This window comes from Neopsephotus bourkii, unplaced genomic scaffold (genome assembly GCF_033783945.1).
Source record: "Neopsephotus bourkii isolate Nb327-2 ecotype Australia unplaced genomic scaffold, CSIRO-AGI_Nbou_v1 NB_827, whole genome shotgun sequence".
NCBI lineage: Eukaryota > Metazoa > Chordata > Aves > Psittaciformes > Psittacidae > Neopsephotus > Neopsephotus bourkii.
In genome coordinates this window covers 90,900-112,234 of record NW_026901323.1, presented here as the reverse complement: position 1 = coordinate 112,234, position 21,335 = coordinate 90,900, and the positions used below count along the sequence as shown (strand labels likewise).

Sequence of the window (21,335 nt, the reverse complement as noted above, 5' to 3'; positions counted from 1 at the left end):
GAATGGCTTGAACCTGCCAGAACAGGGGAGACTGAGCTGAGCTCTTAGGCAGAAGCTCTTCCCTGTGAGGGTGCTGAGGCGCTGGCACAGGGTGCCCAGAGAAGCTGTGGCTGCCCCATCCCTGGCAGTGTTCAAGGCCAGGTTGGACACAGGGGCTTGGAGCAAGCTGCTCTAGTGGAAGGTGTCCCTGCCTGTGGCAGCGGTTGCAACTGGATGAGCTTTAAGTTGCCTTTTAACCCAAACCATTTGAGGATGCTATGATTCTCCGCTGCGGTGGGGGTGATGCGACCCACCGCCGTCCTCCAGGAAAGGCAGGAGACTGCTGTAATACTGTTATATTGGTTAGCAGGGACCTGTGGTAGTGAAGGACCTACATCACATGGGACACGGCCTGAGATATCCTTTCTCATTAGGAAGCTGATCCAGAGCTCATTTTCTAACCCCAAACCAAGCTTCTCTGCAGACATTTTTCTCCAACCCCGGGTACGATTAACTCAACACCAGCGCTCGTGGCTCTGCAGACAGCATTACAGCTCTGGATATACAGCCCAGTTCAGCATCCCCATCACTGCCTGCAGCTCCAGGCAGGCAGCCAAGGCCCCCCAACCATGCCCCCAGCCCCTTCCCTCCCAAGGGCTACTTCCTTAATGTGTCCCAGCTGCCTGTGTCCACCCGCCATTGGATGACAGATTTGTGCAGTCCCCTTAGGGTGGGGACCTTTATTTCCTCTTTTGCAAAAAAAAAAAAAAAAGGCAAGAAAAAAGAATAAAAAGAAAAAATAAAAAAAAAGCAATTAACCTTTTCCTGTCCTTGCAAGGGGCAAGAAACATCCCTGCCACAGAAGTGGTGTAGGGACTGAGATCTGCTTATGCAGCCGTGCCAGTGCTATTCTGGCTGAGCTAAAATTAAAGAGTTGAAGTTGTATGTGGGCCTTCATGAAACTGCCATGGAGACCACAAGATTAGAGGACCTGGGAGGCCAAGCTCTATTCCCAGCTGTGCCAAGGGATTGTTGTGTGAGTCACAACGTTGTTTCTCAACCTCTGTTTCCTCAAAGATAAAAGAGGGGCAGAGAAACTGAGCCCATCAAGAGTACAGACCTATATGTGAAGGACCTGAAAGTCCATAGCTTCAGGTGAATCCACGGGCAGGACAAGACATAGAGTCACAGAATCATATAGAATGGTGTGGGTTGGAAAGGGCAGGGACACCTTCCACTAGAGCAGCTTGCTCCAAGACCCTGTGTCCAACCTGGCCTTGAGTACTGCGAGGGATGGGGCAGCCACAGCTTCTCTGGGCACCCTGTGCCAGCGTCCCAGCACCCCCATAGCAAAGCATTTCTTTCTTCTGCCTAATCTGAATCTCTCCTCTTTTAGTTTGAAACCATCACACCTTGTCCTATTGTAACAGGCTCTACTGAAAGTTTGCCCAGTCTTTCTTATGAGCCCCCTTTAAGTATCGAAAGGCAGCTCCACTGCCCATCTACATGATAGCTAGAGATCTAACAGCACTGGAAAAACAGGAAAGCACAGGATAACCCCAGCATCCCGGCCACCATCCCTTCTCCCACCAGAGCAGGTCCTCCTCCACCAGCTGTGCCAGCTATTGTTGGGCACATAAAGCCTGCTCCACCAGCCCTGCTGTCAGCATGAAGCTCATTACTCTGCAAAGCACTTTGAAACACTCTGAATATGAAAGGTTCTCCATCAGGCCAAATTCATCTCCGTTTGCTATTACAATACAGCGCATTTCTTTTGTCTGCGCCTTTTGATGATGCCCAATTGTTCCCCTCAGTCAGTATTTCGGAGTCATTAGCTGGAATTAGTAAAGTTCCCGCTGCCGGACTTTTCCAAGGCTCTGTTCTTGGGCTACAAAGAGTCGGTGAGGAGTTGTCCTCTTTCACAGAGCTGGAGACGCAGCAGGGAGCAGGCAGCCCGCCGGACTTCACTTTCCCATTGCAGGCACTGGGATGCGCACATGCTGACAAGATGCTGCGGGTGGTCGCAACAGGGCTGGTGCTTCCCAGCCTGGAGGGAACACATAGACCCCTTCATTTGGTACCTCTGGTGGGATCAGGTGAAGGGCTTTGCACAGTCACATCCATATTTCAGCAGCACATCCCACAAAGATTAGGTTTGTCTCACAGAAATCTCCCACTCCCTATTTCAAGGCATCAGCACTGAAGAAGTCACCTTTCTGTGGGTGACAGGACTTTTACTTGGCCACATTCATGGTGAAAACCCCTCATGTGCCTCCAGCCTCTCACTCACGTTACACCTTCCCCTCTGTATAAGAAAGCCTCTTAGACACTGTTCCTTGAATATGTTTATACATGGAGTATACCAATTCTTTCTTACCCTGTACTCTCTTGGGATGCTCACTTGGACTTTGGAAGAAGTTGCTGGTAGGACACTTACACTGGAAGACCTCAAGGACCTATGCTCCTGCTTTGGCCAGGCATGCCAGAGTGAGCCGACCTGCAGGGGAAAGCTTGACAACATACCCATGAATACTACACTCCACGATACCCAGCTGACCCCTTTGGCAATGTCCATTCTTCAGATATGGAAGTGTGTCTGCCATGGGAAGCCCAGGAGAAAGGGGCAGCAGGCACAGCTTTCCTTGTCCAACCCAAGCATGAATCGGGTTCAACACTAGAGCAAGTTCAGCACCAGAGCAAGTGCATTTTGCAGCCAGCTTTGAGAAAGAACAAGGAGTGTATAAACAGGTTACACATGGAGTACCTCTCCAGGTATATGCTCCTGATGCCTATCAAGCAGCCCAGATGCTTTCCAATCTGGTGGCTGTACCTGCAGCACTGTGCTAACAGCCTTTGATGGACCTTTTGTCCACAGATTTCCCTAATTGGTTTTTGAAGCCATTTATACTTTTGGCATCCACAACATCCTGTGGCAAGGAGGTTCACAGTTTAATTAGATGTTTTATAAAAGAGCACATCCTCCTGTTTAAGGTCTCTGCCTAACCATTTCATGGTTTTTCACCAGCTGCCAGATACAACAAATAACTTTTCACTATCCACCTCCACACCACACAGGCCTTATATACCCCACTTATATACCTCCTCAGCTCCTTCTCCTTTAGATTTAAGGGTTCAGTCTGCTCAACCACTTTTCAAACTGAAGCTGTCCCATGTCATTCCTCCTTGCCCCTCTCCCTGTCCTACTCCTGTCACACCACGAGTCCTCACAAGCCAAATGGGACTTAACTTTGGCTCCTCCTTTTCCCCACAACCATCTGCTGCCCAGTGTGGCAGCAGATCCTTACATCCCAACCAACAGCTCCTTGCACCTCCATGCAGGGAGATGCAAATGCCCAGCCATGCCCTGCCCCTGGCACATGAACCAAGGAAAAACAGATGCATCCCTCTCCCCCAGAACACAAGACCCTAAAACAGGCTTAACTGGCACAGGCATTTATCAAAGGAGGTCCCTTGGAAACTATTGGTGTAAGGGGTTGAGAGACATGAAACTCTATGACCCAATGCCAGCTGAGAGTAAAGCTGCATCCCACTGTATTACAGCTGCATCCCACTGTATTACACACTCTGCAGATACAATGCAGCCTCCACAAGAGATCACAGAATTATTAACTGGTCTGAGTTTGAAGGGACCTTTAAAAGTCTTCTAATTCACTCCTCTGCCATAAGTAGAGACACCTTCCACTAGAGCAGCTTGCTCCAAGCTCCTGTGTCCAACCTGGCCTTGAACACTGCCAGGGATGGGGCAGCCACAGCTTCTCTGGGCACCCTCACTGTAAAACATTTCTTCCTTCTATCTAGTCTAAATCTCCACTCTTTTAGGTTAAAGCCATCACCCCCTATACTATCACCTCAGGCACAGTGATTAAAAACTGTCCCTATCATTGTTCTAAACCCCCTTTAGGCACTGGATCTGCTCTAAGGTCTCCCCTTAAGGAGTCTTCCCTTCTCCAGGCTGAACCAGCCCAGCTCTCTCAGCCTGGCTCCAGGTCATTTCTGTGGCCCTCCTCTGACTGAAGCTTCATTCCTGTTCACACATAAGGAGCTCCAGCAGATGTATGAAGGGGTGAAGCTGTGTGGGCTATGCCCCATCTGATGTTGCTATCTCCTCCCAGAAAGACAGCTCAGGTCCCAAGCTCCAACTCACACCCATGCTGTCTGCAGGCACAGACCATTCCATACCTGGCTGTACCACCACTATTCCTGGATACAACATGGTCATTTGACAACTACAACCCTGGAACAAAACTAGAAGCAAACATCCTAACCTTATCATGGGGATGGAAGAAGAGTCCAGCACTGAACCCAGCTTGTTTTCTTTCACTGTTGATTGTACTTCCATTCCCTAAGGATTTCCTTGAAAATCATCCCAGGTCATCCCCATCTAACATGACCAGTAGCATTTCCATTGCAACACGACCAAATGCAGGCAATTCACACCTCTCACCTTGCATTTTTTAAAGTAACACCGTACAATAAAACAGCTTGCCTGGATTCCAGCCTAATCTAAAAACAACTTTATGGCTTTTAATTTTAGCACTAATCTTCCTTTGTTATGGTTGTGTGATTTCTAATTATTTTATCCCCAAGCCTTGCTCTGATGGATAGTTGTACCTTTTCCAATGCCGAGTGACTTGTAAAGGGCCTTTAAAAAATATGCTGATCATTTCAGGTTCATTTCCAGTTCCTACGCAAATAACATTCCCATATATTTCTTCACTGGGGAAATATTATTATTGTTATTAAAATAATAATAATAAAAGCAATACGACATAAAAAGGAGAGTTCCGTTTCCTATGATGATCCCAATCTGGTACTGCAAACACCGTATTTTCTCTTAAAAGTTGTTAAGCAGCGTAAATCCATTACCCAGATACAGATCTCTTAATAATTCAGTGCCTTTGGCTTGGCATCATTCCCAGAACATTGTGCTTTTACCTACCCTTATTTTCAGGTTACAACACATCAGAGAGTAACCGGACACACCAAAACCTTGGGGGGACTTTGCAAGGGATGTCGTGAAGCAGTGGCAGAGACACGATGCTTTGATGTGCCCAGGGAGGTTTGCCTACCCAAATCCTCTGAACTTACAGCAGCAAAGATCAACCCTCATCTGAAGAAGTGCTGCAGGGGCTTACAATGAGCCTCCAGCCCAGGCTTCTCAACAGGCAGATGTTTTCTCTCCTACCACACTCAACTGAAGCAGCTTCTTGATCCTTCTAATCACTGACCTACATCAAATCTGGATTTGTGCTGTTAAATTTGCACTAAGTTTCATTGAAGAGGGCATGCTGCCTGCAGACTGTTTCAGGATGCTGAGGCAGGGAGATGCCTAGTAGGACCTGCCACCACCCATCAGCATATTGAGGTGGGGGATGCAGACACAGGGCTGGCAGATGTTCGGTGGGTTATTTCCTTCCCCAGGATTTACATGGATCTCCGGTCAATCGGAAAACATCCATTTGACCTGTGACATTTTTGTTTTAGTTACCCTCCAAGCTTTGACAGCAGCAGTTTAAACACAGCGCATATGAGAAAGCACCCCATCCCTACAAATTCAGAGCGGATGGGGAAAAAAAAATTGTACCACAGCCCTGATGATGAATATATTTCTTCTTTCTTATTCTTAATTTTTCTCTCTTTGACTTTGTGAGCCTGCTTCACCATCCGTGTCTTCTCCCTCCCCACTGGAAACATGAGCTGAGCTCCCCACCGCCCACCGCAATATTCAAGAGGGGAGGATATGGGTTGTTTTCTTTATTTTTTTAATTCCCTGCACAATGCTGTGTATAGAGTCCTTGAAATGGAGATTGTCAAAACAGGAAACAACCCAGTCAAAGTCCTCAGGCCCGGGTCCTGAAAATGTCACCGTACAGAGCTGTAAGGGATGGAGAATAGCTCTCTGTTCCTGAACGGAGAGAGGATGCTCTGGGAGAGTGGCCAGCAACACACAATCTGCCTTCATGACACCCTGATTTTGAGAGCTGTGCTGTAAGCTCTGCTGAAATCAGTGGGAAGCTGTATTTTATTAGCAAATTTATTGGGAGGGAAATACAAAAAATGGGGTTAAAAATCACAACCCTGATACTTTTATCAGCATGCAGAATTTCGCAAGGAATATCATCTCACTCAGGAAGCCAACCCTACAGGAAATCCTTCATCCTTAGTGTTGCAGAGTAACATCCACAGCATCCTGCTGGCTTCCTTCTTACTCCTCTTAAACCTCACCCCTGCATATCCTCACTCTCAAGCTCATGCTCTGAGTTTGCTGGCCTTGCTGGGCTGTAAGAACAAATCCTGGGTCAAATCCTGCCCTTGCTGCTCTGGGCAAGGCACCAGGCTGACCCTGCATATCCACAGGGGTGCACAGCTTGGCTCTTTGATTTCCATCAATCCACCATCAATCCACCTTGGAGCAAAGATTTAAAGTTTCTCAAAGGCACAATTGTGAGGACAGGTTATGAGGAGAAAATGCAGCTGCTGTGAGCCCAGGTAAATCGGATTTTCACAGTTTATTTTTCTGCAGAAAATAGTTGACAGATTTGTTTTAAAAAGCAGGTTCCTGCAGCTGTAAATTTTGAGCTCTTCTTAAAAGTCTGACCTGAACAAGCATCCATGCCAACAAATACTGCTATTCTAAAAGCTTTGATGGATTCTGATGTGAGTGAAAACCTTTTTTGCTTGTTTGTTTTACAGCTTTCTGCAAGTTAACTTCAGGAGAACTTTCCAAGCAGAAGAGCTGGTGACCATTTCTAGAACAGGGATCCAGCAATTCAGGTTGCCCAGAGAGGTGGTAGATGCCACATCTCTGGAAACATTTCAGGTCCAGGCTTGGAGTAACCTGCTCTAGTGGAAGGTGCCTCTGCCCGTGGGAGGGGATGGAACTGGATGAGCTTTAAGGTTCCTTCCACCTCAAACCATTCTGAGATTGCCCTCTGGAAGCAGAGGAGATACGGTTTTTTTTGAGGGAATGGTGATTATTATCATAGTGTCAAGTCACTTATCTACAGAGTGACAACCTCAGGAGTCATGTGATGGACAACTAGAAATACTGTTTGGGAAGCTTAGCCCAGAACGTCAGATTTCTCCTGTCATCAAGGTAGAGAAGTAGAATAATTACCTAGGTCCTGATCCTGAAAGGTGCTGAGTGCAGTCAAGTGGTCTCCGCTCCCATAGAGTTCAGTGTCTCAGGGGCTCTCAGCAGGGTCAGCCGTGGAGCCTGGGCAAAACAAAACAAGTTGGTCTTAGTCCAGTCTTTAGTAAGAAAACCGAAACATCCTGTAAGAAAAACCCCATCTCAGCTCCGTGTGTTGGCCCCGTACTCCTGTATGGGGAGGTAACACAAGGGTCACGCAAAGCATGGCTGGGGAGATGCTCTCCAACACACAGGCATTCTCTGCAGATCAGGGACGATGTCTGCAGCACACAGAACACAAACTACAGGGGGATGGATGTGCCCATAGAGCTTTGGTCCACTTCCAGGAACATCTAAATGATGCTCTCAGGAGTACTGCTTTATCCAACCTATGACCTGTGGACACGCACACTGTCCTGGAGCTAACACACCTTCCTGACAGCAGGCAAACTCCAGGGTTTCCTTGCCAAGTGTATGGGAAGGGATAAACCTGGAAATAAGAGAACTCTGCTGGTTTTCCAGGGAGGAAGCCTAGGAATACCTCATGCTCCTGCCGGCTGGCAATGATGTGTGACACGCCAGCCCCAGGCAGGCATGGTCGTGCCAGACACAGGGTGAAGAGAGGGAAGGGGATGTCGGGGACAGGATGACGGCACTTTTCTCCATACAGCCCTTTGTTTTGGGAGGTCCCCCGAGATGCTCGGCTCAGGGTGGCCAAGTCCTCCTTCTTCTTCCCCTATAAGGGGAACAGATGAGGGGAGGAAAACAATGCTCTCTACTCAGCTGCCTAATGGAAAAACAAAAGCACAATGATCCCTTCCAAAAATGTCTTTTGAGGAACAGACGATCGAGCCTGAAGGCCCAGTATTTCTCATTCACTTTATTTTTGGGTGTACTCCGTCCTGGCAGTGTCTTTCTGTCCTTCCTTCAGGCTTCTGCAGGACTCACCCAGAGCCACGTGGATCATGCAGGGCTTGCAGAGACCCCAAACCCAGTCAGGGTTTTGACATCCAGCAGATTATAGAGCTGATGACACCAAAAGTGAGATTCCTCTGCCAGACCCCATCACAAGCAAGTCTCAGCCATAGTTCGGGAGGTGTAAGGGGGCATCACCCACCCATAGCCATGGTCCAGGGAGATGTTTGGCACAATGGGTCTGCCCCAGTCTGGTCCCACTGGAAACTGGGACCAAAACCCACTAAAGCCAAAACCGGCATCAGACTTTTCATTGCTCAGCAATGGTGGCTTCTACAAAGCAGAAGAGGATTTCTGGTGTGCTGATTGCTCATGGAAAGTCCCTGACTGGCCCACAGCCACGGAAAAAAATGGAAAATAGAACTTTAATACCAAGTTGGTGGCAGGATGTCTATTTTTCTCTCCTGTGACTAGTTACCATGGATAGATTTCTGAGGTTGAGCATGCAATTGTTCACTACACTGCTTCTATTAAAGAGAGGATGAGCACATCATCCTATTTGTACTGTACTTTAATTTCCAGAAATTCCTTGTTCATTTGTTTCCTTAAATTATTTCTCTCATTTAAAGAAACAATGCAGTCTCAAAAGAGAGGGCCCAAGTCTCTCGAGTAACCCTGCTGTGCTTCATTTCTTCTATGCTAGTTAACAAGGGCAGTAATTTCCCTAAGGTTTAATAGAAAACCTTCTTTACAGAATGCAGAGAGGCAGGACATCTTAAAAACGTCACTGCTGTATTCCAGTTATGTTGTAGGATGGGACACCTTCTACTAGACCAAGATGCTCCAAGCCCTGTCCAATCTGGCCTTGAACACTTCCACATATATATATGTGTATATATATACACCGTGTATATACACACACATATATATAATAAAATCCTAGTAAAGCTCTATTGAGACATACATGCAGGTGAAAGGCATCCCACACTGGCAGTGCTGTTATGACTTATAAGAGCGTTTGCTTTACAACTGCCTCTGCATCTCCTTAATATTATTTATGCAATAGGATTTGTCAAGCAACCGCTACAGATGTTTGCACAGAGTCTTCTTGCTTATCCAGTGATAATACCACATGCCTGGGACAGCCGAACAAATCATGCCATGTAAATAATAAATACATGGTTTGGTTAATCAGGAAGAGGCAGTAAGCAATATGGAGATTCCCACAGATTCCCTGCTGCGAGGAAGGAAACAAGAAAATGCCCTGACCTAAGCAGGGGTGAGTCTCACATACACACAGATCACAGGGAGATCACAGGAGCTGTTTGCAGATCACTTACCAAACATGAATAATTCAAGCAGAAGTGGCTGGAAGCATGAGAACAGATAGACAGGAGCTCACCACTGCTGCTTTGTCAGGTTTTATTCTATTGAGCAAGGCAAAGAAACCACGAGCCCCAACAAAAATCCCTATCCTAGCACTGCCACTGTTGTGTCTTTACTGTGCATCTCGTGCTGTGCAGTGTTCTACCACATCCCCTGCCAATGATGAGCACCCTTTGCCTTCCTCCTTGAGGCAGTTTTGTGATTATTTGGCTGAGAAAGTGAGGAAAATAATGCGTTCTCATAAACCTTCTTCAAGGTTTAGCAAAAAATTAGGATCTTTGGTAGGAAACCTGTTACTTGCCAAGAGCTAGAGAGGCATTTATAGACCAAGCACAGGCCACACATCTCCGCGTTACTCCTAAATAATTACTTGGCCAAGCACTACATCCTCAGGGCTCTGGGTTCCCCACCCTTATTTCTTAATTCCATGCAGAAAAATTAACTAATTAATATGTCTCTGCCAGATGTTCTTTGAAAGAGATATCATGTCTTCAAAACACAAGATGATGAAAGGAGTAATCGAGTAGATTGCTGACCAGAAAATCAAGGGTTGTAGCATGACAGTAGAAGTCACAGCTTTAAATCTTTCTCTGATACTTATGATGGTTTTATTTGCAAATCAAACTATGTGCCAATTAGCAGTATATATATCTATGATGAAATTATGCCGTGTAGCTCTCCACAGTGAAGAGAAGCCAGGGCTGGGCTGCATAATCACTCTTAACTCTGCCCCTCCAGGTGTTCCCATTCTAGCTCATGATCATGCTCTATTTCCCAACCAAACAATGTGAACCTTTTGCAATTATACAGATGCATACGCAACATTTCCATAGACTATAAGCTACGTTGTGTGTGGTGGGATTTCTGTATCTTCCATGGCCAGTCCTGGATTGGTATTTGCTCATTCTCCTCCAGCCAGGTACATCTGCCTGTTGCTGCCTGTCTCAGACTGCCATCTCTTCAGGGCAAGCTTTGGATCTGTGGAGGCTTTGTCCAACCTTACAGGCAACCTTCAAGCAGGGATCCTGCCTGAAGACCTGTAGGTGTCACTGGGATGCAAACAATAATAGAGACTTATGCTCTCACTTTACGTATCAAGAGGAATGTGGGGATGCAAAAGGCTAGTCCTGGAGCAGCACCGCTTGCCTCAAGTGTGCACTGGAAGGGGTTGTGCACTTGTAGTCAAACTAGCCACCTCAATGAGGTCTTTGTGCTCTGCCAGTTATCTGCAGAAGGCAGAATGCAAAGGTGGAGCCTACAGCCCTATTTGCAGTCACAGATAACACTGGTTACAGCCAGCACTGCCTGAAAACTGGGCCAGCCACCATGCCCAAGAAGGCACGGAATGGTCTGGGGAGAAGGTGCTATAGAATCATGAAATCATTTGTGTTGGAAAGGACCTCAAAGCTCTTCCAGCTCCAACCCCTGCCATGGGTAGGGACCCCTTCCACTGGAGCAGCTTGCTCCAAGCCCCTGGGTCCAACCTGGCCTTGAACACTGCCAGGGATGGGGCAGCCACAGCTTCTCTGGGCACCCTGTGCCAGCGCCTCAGCACCCTCACAGGGAAGAGCTTCTGCCTAAGAGCTCAGCTCAGTCTCCCCTCTGGCAGGTTCAAGCCATTCCCCTTGGCCTGTCCCTACAGGCCCTTGTCCCAAGCCCCTCTCCAGCTTTCCTGCAGCCCCTTTATGCACTGGAGCTGCTCTCAGGTCTCCCCTTCAGGAGCCTTCTCTTCTCCAGGCTGCCCCAGCCCAGCTCTCTCAGCCTGGCTCCAGAGCAGAGCTGCTCCAGCCTTCGCAGCATCTCCATGGCCTCCTCTGGCCTCGCTCCAACAGCTCCACATCCCTCTTGTATTGTTGCCCCCAGACAGCAAGCGGTGCTGATGCTCCATATGGCTTTTTCTAGATAAGAAGAAATGCTGGAGATCCCTATACAAATAAACCAGGCAGCAAAATGATCCCAGCTTACCCCTACACCTGTATTCAGTGGTTCTAGCCCCTTTCATTACTTGGAATTGAAAATAAGACTTATTATATTGTGCTGTTATGACAGTTATGGTGCAGTTGTGGTCCACTCCCTCTCTTGTCCCCTTCACCAACCTGCCTCTTTTACACTAGGACAGCCACATCTTCTCCCTTGACATTTTACACTTGTAGACCACTGCTCAGGGAGAGTGCCGGTATTAAAAGGGTGTCTACAAAGAAGATGGAGACTCCTTTTTACAAGAAGTCCGATGGAAAAGATGAAGGGTGATCGGCGTAAGTTATTCCTGGGGAGATTCCACATGGAACCAAGAGGAAAATCTTTCACAATGAGAACTACCAGCCATGGGAATAATCTCCCCAGAGAAGTGGTGGTTTCCCCAGTGCTGGACATTGTTAAGAATTGGCTGGACAGGGTGCTGGGACATACAGTCTAGGTCATGCTATGCCTAGGAAGCTTGAACCAGATGATCTCTGAGGTCTCTTCCAACATGGGATTCTATGATACCTACGATTCTATGATTGACTCTATGATACTTGGTACCAAAATGAGACCGATTCTTCACAGCCTTATGAAACAAATGAAACAAACCTGCCATCAACTGGCTCAACTGGAGGAGCAGTAACTCTGTGGGATAGCTAGGAATCCTAGATGTGCTTAACCCTACAGCATTCGATGTGCGTGGGACACACCACTGAAGAGAAGCAACACTCCTCTTCATGCACTCACAATGCTATTTACCTTCTTCATGATCTTGTGATGACACTTTTGGGTTGGGATCTATATTAACAACACTGAGCTTTCGCTGCAGCTGTGCTACCAAGTAGGTCTTCATCCAGGAAACTCCCAAACATAAACAAGATATCCCTAGAGATGAAGTGAAGGGGAGCAAGAAATGAGCAAGGAATGAATTCCTCAGGACTGCTTCTTTCAGCCCAACTCAAGTAGCGAGTTTGACTAATTTGAAGTGATTAAGCACATATTCAGACATAAAATATTAATATGAGAACAAATCAAAGGCAGCTTGGCTGGCTGGCCTCCTGCTTTGAATACATTACATACATTAAGGGGGAAAGAGAAAAAAAAAGAAGAAGACAAAAATAAGGAAGGTTTTATCTTTTCAAGCACATATGAAAAGGTATAAATCCCTGACTGACTGCAGCACTCAGCCTCGTTGTGCTGGTAATTGGAACCAGCATGTTCTGCTTCCCGGGCGTCCCATTCACAAGCACAAGAAGGAAGCATTCAATTCTTCAATAGGAAATTTCATTGCCGGAAAACAATCCACCTTCCTTGCCTCTGAAGAGAAGCGGGAGGGCGAGTTCTCTCCTTGACCACAGCTTCAGCTGACTGACAGCCCCGGCCAGAGCTGCCATGGGGCAGGGGAAAGACTGCAGCATCACAAAGCCATGAGATTGCCTTCAACACGACGAGCTCAGTCCCTTTTTTGCCTTGTAAACACATGGAGTTCTTTCCTTTTCCTTTGGGATTGCTTAGAGGTCCAGTTTGCAGCTTTTCTTTCCATAATCAAATGGGCTAAACAAGCCCAGATTTTAGCGCCACATTTTTTCCTTAGATTTTAGCTTTCCACCCAGTTCCAGCACTTCATAGAAAGCTCCCGGGTGTATTCAAGGGCCATGTTAACACGCAAGGGGATATTTTGAACAGGGATTTCCTCAGAGACAAAGCACACTTTTAAATGGGGGTGGTTTATGAGCCCAGGACATCCCCAGCCATACAGGGCTGAGTGAAAATCACCCAAGAGCTTTTTTTAATACTTTTTTTAAACTTCTTTTTCATTCCTAAAGCTGCTACCTTAGAGGTCCTGGCTGTGCTTTCTCCCACTTCATGTGCCCCTCCTCACTGGCAGAGCATAAGAGCCTGAAAAGTCCTTGATCAGGGTAAGTGCTACTGAGCAACAACTAAACCATTGGTGTGTTACCAGCATTGTTCTTATATGAAAGCCCAAACACAGCAGTGTACCAGCTGCTAGGAAGAAAATTAACCCTATCCCAGGCAAAACCAGGCCATGGAAAAAAAACAGCATTGGCCAACGTAAAACTGAGGCAAAACAGCCTCTGACAGTGATCATTGTATGGATCACACTTCAGGTTTAAATGAACTTAGAAGCAGTTGTCCTGTGCTTCTGTGCACATAGTGCAAATTTAAACATCAGAATCTACTTTTAAAACTTATTTGAAAAGCTATTTTTCTCCTTGTTATTTATGTATTTTAAAACACTAATTAATAGTTTCCACTGTAATGATTTGTTTCTCTATGTACCTACAGAAACGCTGCATTCTGCAGCCTTCTACACCTGCTTTCCAAGCCAACCCAGGGACACAGATGGGAGAGGAAGCATCATGCAGTCTTGGTGCCTTCCTCTATCACATCACATCCAGGACCACAGGACTGGATGAGAAAGCAATCACAGGCATGAAGGAGTTCCTCAGAAATACATCAAACTCCATCTTTAGACCTCTTTCCCCCCCCAGTACCTTTAGAAAAGGGTTGTTGCAGAGCCATTCTTAGCTGATATATGGAGTGCTGGATATGTGGGGCAACGAGCACTTGATATTCCTCCACTCTAGCAGGAGATTGTGCTTTCTCCCCAATAAACCAGCTTGGGGGAGCTGTACCCTATGTACCACCAACATAGGATGCCTTACACAGCCCTGAAGGAAGACATAAATACTACAGCATTGAAGTACTTAAACAGCCTGCAAGAAGTCTTCTGGTTCATCCCTGGCCCAAAGCAGGGATCCTCAAGGATGCATCAGAGATACTTGTCTAGTTCAGGAATACCAAGGATGGATTCACAGCACTGACAGGTCCCTGATGTTTCACCAGCCTTCCCTTAAGAGGTTTTTTATTGCCCCAAGGATCTGCTCCCAGTGTGAAGACCCATCCTTGGATCCTACTTAATCCTCAACAAGCCAAGAAAGTCAGGCAAGACTTTACCTTTGCTGGCCTTCATGGTGACCTTGATACACAAGGGTTGGAGCCTTCTGTTGGACGCAGACTCCAAGCCCTAAACCAGACTTGAACACCTGTGCTTATTATTCTCCTTGAGCACTACGAATCAAAGGAACAAGGAACACATTTCAGAGAAAATGTAATTCAAGCATCTATTTTTGCAAGCCAGGATTGGCTTTGTTGAGCCGCCACCAGAGCTTTTCCTAGAAGTCATTAACTGAGATGGCCAAAACACGATTCCACCTTGCACCTCTTCAAGGGCAGGATGGCAGCACTTGATCCAGTACGGTGCTGATTGTCCTATTGTTCCACAGAGTGGTTCCTCTCCAGCAAATTGAACACTGAGAGCCATCAGAGAGAGACCCAGACAAAGGGACCAGTGTCTGTTCCTGGGATTATTAGAGGGAAGCAAAAAGAAGCCTCTTGAAGAATCTCTGTGGCACTTAACGTGACAGCTGAAAATAACGGATAGGACAAAAACAGAGAAAAGATGATTTAAATTAGGCAAGTCCCGGAAAATGGTGCTCGCTTAGGCTTCAAAATGAGAATTGCCATTTCTTAGAAATCGTAACACTCACATCTGTGTGCCCTCCCCCTCTGCAGCACACATACATACCCCTGTTTAGGTGCTCTATAAAGCATTTGTTCAATTTGCCAGTGGACACTGCATCCCTTCCATTAGGACTTGGAAAAGTGTGAAAGCAACATCATCTGCAGCTCATCAACCCTTACACAAAAACAGCCTTCAATTTCTATCCAATTTCTATCCTGAAAGTTCAGGGACTTGCAGGTTGAGGTTTACATATATGTGTTCCAGGAATCATTACACAGCTCTTCTGAAGTCACCCGGGGAGAGGGGCCTCACTCCTGCACAAGGGGTTGGACCCACACAGAGCAACAAAGGCTCCGAAGAAACTTTAGTGCCATCTTGTGCCAGTTCCAGCTCAGTGGGATCCGTGTGGGGCTCAGTTTAAGTCACAGGCATCTCCCATCTATACACATGGCGTTGTGATGCTCACCCATGCTGCCTGGTCGCACCCTTTGGGGTTCACCCTTCTTGATGCCACATCTTCTCCTACGGCTGAACCGAGATGAAGTTACGCTGAGGAAGTCCTAGTGTCAGTAGAACCCTGTACACGAGCACAGCTTCCCAGCTCAGGTGAGGCATTTCACAGGGGACCCAACCACCTAAGATCCAGGCTATCTTCTCACTTCCATGTTCTGCCTTACAAGAGATTCCAGGAGATGTAGCTACCACTAGCACAGCTGGAGACACACCACTGTCGAACCAAAGTACTGCCTTGTACCCACTCTTGTATAAGGGCCTGTAGGGACAGGACAAGGGGAATGGCTTTAACCTGCCAGAGGGGAGACTGAGATGAGCTCTTAGGCAGAAGTTCTTCCCTATGGAGCGTGGGGTCACACACAGAGAGGCCAAAGGACAACATCCTACCCTCTCTCCCATGGTGGCTGTGAGTGGGGCTGCGTGCCCAGAGGACATCCCAAGACACAGGGAGCTGAGCAGCAGCTCAGCAGCATGGGTCAGAGCGTGGCTGTCACACAGCCCTTCTTACACCATCATCACCTGGCTGCTTGTCTGAGCTGCAGAGACACAAACAAACCCATTTCCCAGAATCTTAAGGCTGAAGCCAATCATCTGCCCAGGCTATTTCCACTCCACGAGTCCTTCACCGTTGCTGGCATCAGTTTTCCTCCTCACCCAGATGGCAGCTGTCACTCCTGTTTTACTCAAAACAAGAGCTTTAGGACACGATTCCCCATCTGGGAGCATGATTACTCCCAAGTGATTGCTCCTGCTTTGTTTGGTCTCTAGAAGCACAATTTTTTTCTCCTGCTGTCTCTCTGAGAGGGCAGCAATGCTCAAGCCATTCTCATTCTGGCCAGGAAGGCAGGAGAGGTGTGGAGAGATACGCACATTGCACAGGGCAAATTAGCTAGCTGCCTGTTTTCAATAGGTTTGCTTATGGCTGTGGTGGCAATCTGTGTTTCCAGACACAGCACTTTGGGTCTTGAACTGAAACACCATGCAAAGTAGCTCCTGAGCATCTCAGGATGCAACCCAGCCAACCCTGCACTCATCATGAGGTGGATATAAGCCTTTTTACAACAGCTCCCCACTCACACAGCCCTCTGCAGGCACCTTTGCAATGATGGGTTCTTCATACCTTCCTTGCACCCACGTATGTAACCCAGCTGGTATAAGATTGATGTCCTGTTGGCAACCCAAAACACTGAGATACCAAAACAGCAGCTGGAGGGTGATGCTGGGACTGATCATGGCAACAAACACTTCAGGCACTTGAAGAAAGAAGCCTTCACAACAGCTCCCAGGCATCCCACACTGGGACTTGGTCTAGCTGTCCCCAGGTCCTGCTGCAGCACCAGTATGCAATAACTATGGTAGTGGTGGAGGAGAAGGAAGGAATCAAATGCAGGAGGAAGGAGGAGAAGGAGAAGGACAAGAAAGAGTAAAAGAGGAGGAAAAGGAGAAGGAAGGGGGAAAAGGAGGAGAAGAAAGAAGACAGCGGAGGAAGGCAATAAGGAATAAGAAAGGAAAGAGGAAGGAAGGAGGAAAGAAAAGGAGGAAAAGGAGGAATGAAGGGAGAAAGAAGTTAAAAAGGAGGAAGGCAGGAGGAAGAAAGGAGGAGGGAAGAAGGAAGGCAGAACTAAGGCAGGCAGGAAGGCAGGAGGAAGAGAGGAGGAGGAAAAGGACAAGAAGAGGCAGAAAGCAGGAGGAGGAGAAAGGAAGTCTCTGAATTCATCCTTAATATATTCAATAGCAGTGGAGCAATGCCCGGATCCATCCAGCATGAAACGAGGCCACAGCACCGTTTTCTCCCCAGGCAGCCAGTAAAGCAGCCCACCTCCTGTCTTCTGGTTGGCACAGATAACCGGCACGGAGAAGACCCGGGAGAGGAGAAGCACAGATGTGTTCCAGGAGAGAAATGCCAACCAGACACTCTCTAACAGGAATGTGCCTGGCAGCACGGCAGGTGAAAACCAACCTGCCCCCACGGACGTGCTGTTCTCTTCCTTTCTTTCAACCCCATCTATGGAAAAGATGACTCAGCAGAAATGGAACAGAAACCACGGGTGGTGTGAAAGTTGGACAAGACACCATCTGTTCTCAAGGCTCACAGCTGGAAGGCTCATAACCTGCCCTTGCTATGGCTGCAAGGGACACTGGTGCAGAGAGGGTAGGTAGTAGAGGAGTGAGATGCCTGATGGACTCTTTCTCCTGGGACTCATCCAGCACATGCACACATCATAGCTGAGACAGAGGACCAAGGGCCTCACCGTGCTCTGACTCCTGCCCTTGAGCCCCCCATGAAACTTCACATCTGGCAACATCTGCTTAGGACATTCATTAAACACTGCAGTTACCACCATAGGTCAAGATGTGGGCATAGAATCATAGAATGATAAAATGGTTTGGGTTGGAAGGGACCTCAAAGCTCGTCCAGTTCCAACCCTTGCCATGGGCAGGGACCCCTTCCACTGGAGCAGCTTGCTCCAAGCCCCTGTGTCCAACCTGGCCTTGAACACTGCCAAGGATGGGGCAGCCACAGCTTCTCTGGGCACCCTGTGCCAGCGCCTCAGCACCCTCACACGGAAGAGCTTCTGCCTAAGAGCTCATCTCAGTCTCCCCTCTGGCAGGTTCAAGCCATTCCCCTTGGCCTGTCCCTACAGGCCCTTGTCCCAAGCCCCTCTCCAGGTTTCCTGCAGCCCCTTTAGGCACTGGAGCTGCTCTAAGGTCTCCCCTTCAGGAGCCTTCTCTTCTCCAGGCTGCCCCAGCCCAGCTCTCTCAGCCTGGCTCCAGAGCAGAGCTGCTCCAGCCCTCGCAGCATCTCCAGGGCCTCCTCTGGCCTTGCTCCAACAGCTCCACGTCCCTCTTGTGCCCCAGAGCTGGATCAGGACTGCAGGGGGGGTCTCCCCAGAGCACAGCAGAGGGGCAGGATCCCCTCCCTGAGCTGCTGCTCACGCTCTGGGGGTGCAGCCCAGCACAGGGGGGGTTCTGGGCTCAAGCGCTCACTGAAGCCGGGTCATGGGGAGGTTCTCCTCACCCAGCACCCCAAGTCCTTCTCCTCAGCCTGCTCCATCCACTCTCTCCCAGCCTGTGTTTGTGCTGGGGATTGCCCTGAGTCAGGGGCAGGACCCTGCACCTGGTCTTGTTGAACTCCATGAGGTCACTTGGTCCCATCTTTCCAGCCTGTCCAGGTCCCTCTGGTGGGCAGCGGGATGCAGGGGTGAAAGAGGCACCGGTCTGAGAAGCAGATATTCCCATGTGATGCTCTTCTGCTCCTCACTCAAAATAAGACATAAAACTCCTGCTGTAGCTTCTCCATGCAGAGCATCGTGAGGAACATCTCACAGTCAGCCTGCCATGCCCCCACAAATACGAATGCGAGAGAGATAAAAACATTTGGCATTTCATCATATTCCTGAAGCACAAACAGGGATGGAGTGCAAATTACCAGTTTTCATTACAGCTGGTAAGAAGTTTGCAAGGTATCAAATGCCGAATATGCTTGCAGTGCCAATTCTTACATATAATCAAATCTATTCTCTCTCTTAATATATTTACAGTACCACAGTCCTCACTATGTCTTCAGAGAGATATTTCAGAGCTGATGTTCATGAGGCTAAGATTGAAAGGTGAGTAAATCCTCAGTTCAACTTGTGCTTCACTGGAAAGAATGAAAGGGAAGGAAAGAAAACAGAAAAAGTGCTATAAAAAAAAAAAGAAAAAGGGTGAAGGGAATAGAAAAAGGGGGAAAAGGGGGAAAACGGAAGAGAAAAAAATGGAAAATGGAAGAAGATAGAAAAGGGAAAACATGAAAATGGAGAAAAGGGAAAAAAGAGAAAAGGGAAAAGAGGGAAAAGGAATAAAGGGAAAAAGAAAACAGAGAAAGGGGAAAGAAAAGGGAGAGGAAGGAAAAGAGAAAGGAGTGAAAAGAAAAAAAAAGGAAAAGGAAAAAAGGAAAAAGGGAAAGGATGGAAAAGGGAAATGGATAATAAAAAAGAAAAAAGGGAAAACAAAAGAAGATAAAGTAAAAAGAAACAAAAGAAAAAAAGCAGAAAGAAATAAATAAAAATGAGAAAGAAAAAAGAAAAAGACAAAAATGGAAAAATTAAGGGAGAGAAATAATAAGAAAGAAGGGAAAGGAGGCACAGAGAGAAAAAGAATTGGGGAAAAGAAAAAAAAAAAAAGAGGAAGAAAATCCGAAGAAGTGACAGTTTCCAGATATTAAAGGAAGAACCTGAAGTCACCTTTTTAAAAAAAGAAAACACAATTCCTTCCTAATAAGATGCGTAACAGCCTGTGAATTACACAGCCATAAAACTTCTACTTACATGTGACATTTGCTGGTAGGAACAAATCAGGGCTCAGAGAAGAGGAGACACTTTGGAGTTCAATGGGTATTATCCCAACTCTAAATGTATTAGCTGTAGTCTGAAAGCAGGACATTGCCATCCAGACAGACGGACGGTGCTCATAACCAATGGTAATTTGTAGGACGCATAATTTGCTCCTACCAAAATAGCACAGCATGTGGGGTTTTTTGCCCTTTTTAGTATATAGTCGTGTCGTTTCTTTTGGCTTGTCGAGAGAAATCTGCTCTGCAGAAGCAGAGCAAGAGCTCAGACCTTCAGCAGCTCACACAAAACAGGTGGCCAGGCATCAGGGGAAATACAGCTTTTTTTGAGAAAGCTAATAAAATAAACAGATGATTACAGCAAACCAAGACGAAGCCGGCTTCCCTTGCAAGAAAACAGAAAGTCACAGGCAAACTAAGTTTAGACTAAGCGAGCACTGATTGAAAACACACCCTGCCACCACCTCTCTGACTTTTACCAACACACCGAGTTTTCACCTAAAAAGAAATACTTAAGAAGAGTCATCTGCTCAAGAGCTCATCCCCATGCCCACAGCTGGATGCAAAGACAGATGCCTTTGGCTAACCTAGTTAACATCTACCAGGCTCGGGACTCATGGAAGTCAGGTTAAGATAGACTGGTTGTCTTAAGCCTTCATCCCTGCCATTGTTATCTCTCCATCAGACAAGAGTGAGCAGCACTTACGTGAAAGTTGAAATTTAAGTCCTAATCCTTCAACTTTCCATAGGGGAAAACATCCGGAGGTACCTCTCCTGCATGCTCCCAGACGACTCTCGCAAATGTTGGTTATTTCATGGTGGAGATTCACCAGAAAAAAAAACCCATATAAAATAGAAGGGAAAAAAAATAAAGCAAAAACCCACCCCAGAAATAAATGCCTGTATCCCTAACAAAGCAGCAGGGTGGAGCCAGCGCACCCTTATATTTAGCTGCAGGCAAAGCCTTAAAGTTATAGTACATTTATTTTCTATGAATCACGTCAAAGCTACAAGATGAAAAAACTCAATCTCTTGCTATTTGCCCTGCTCTGTTTTTCATAGGGGACACTGGGATCATTGTTATCACCATTTTGTTTTCATTTTATGATCTCAGGAGTTTAGGGATGGATCAAGAGACTTCAACAAGCTCAGATAAAGTTACCTCAAGCTAAAGTAAGTGCAGTTTCCCACAACCCTGAATTATCAATGTGGGTTTTTTACAGCGGAAAAAAAGTTGTTACAAGGCTTAAATCACACCTCATAATATTCAGAAAACGCTTAAGGGCTGATGGCTGAGCTCAAAGGTTCTGAATTCCTTCTATCTCTACCTGGCCCAGCAAAGCAAGCCTGCATGGCAGCCAAGGTCAAAGCCCATCTGCAGAGAGCACAATGTGCCAGGATGTTCTACAACACACAGATAGGGAGATGAAGGGATAATGGGAGCTATGGAGAGGCAACACGACCTGCCTCATCCCCTCCTGAGGCCGCATCCGCCCTGACCACCCAACCGCCTCCCTATTGGCCTTGAAGCTCACTTTGGCTTTCAT

At 47.1% G+C, this 21,335-nt stretch overlaps 1 protein-coding gene across 1 annotated transcript in view; it reads right to left on the bottom strand.

Moving 5' to 3' along the window:
• ZBTB7C (zinc finger and BTB domain containing 7C) overlaps positions 1–20,617 on the bottom strand; it is a 105,356-nt gene extending 84,739 nt beyond the window's left edge. The window contains exons 1-2 of the mRNA XM_061355678.1: positions 20,495–20,617; positions 7,118–7,216 (exon numbers count right to left, since the gene is read on the bottom strand). The gene's annotated coding sequence lies outside the window, so the exon portion shown is untranslated. The remainder of the gene's footprint in view (positions 1–7,117; positions 7,217–20,494) is intronic.
• Between the last annotated feature and the right edge of the window lie 718 nt (positions 20,618–21,335).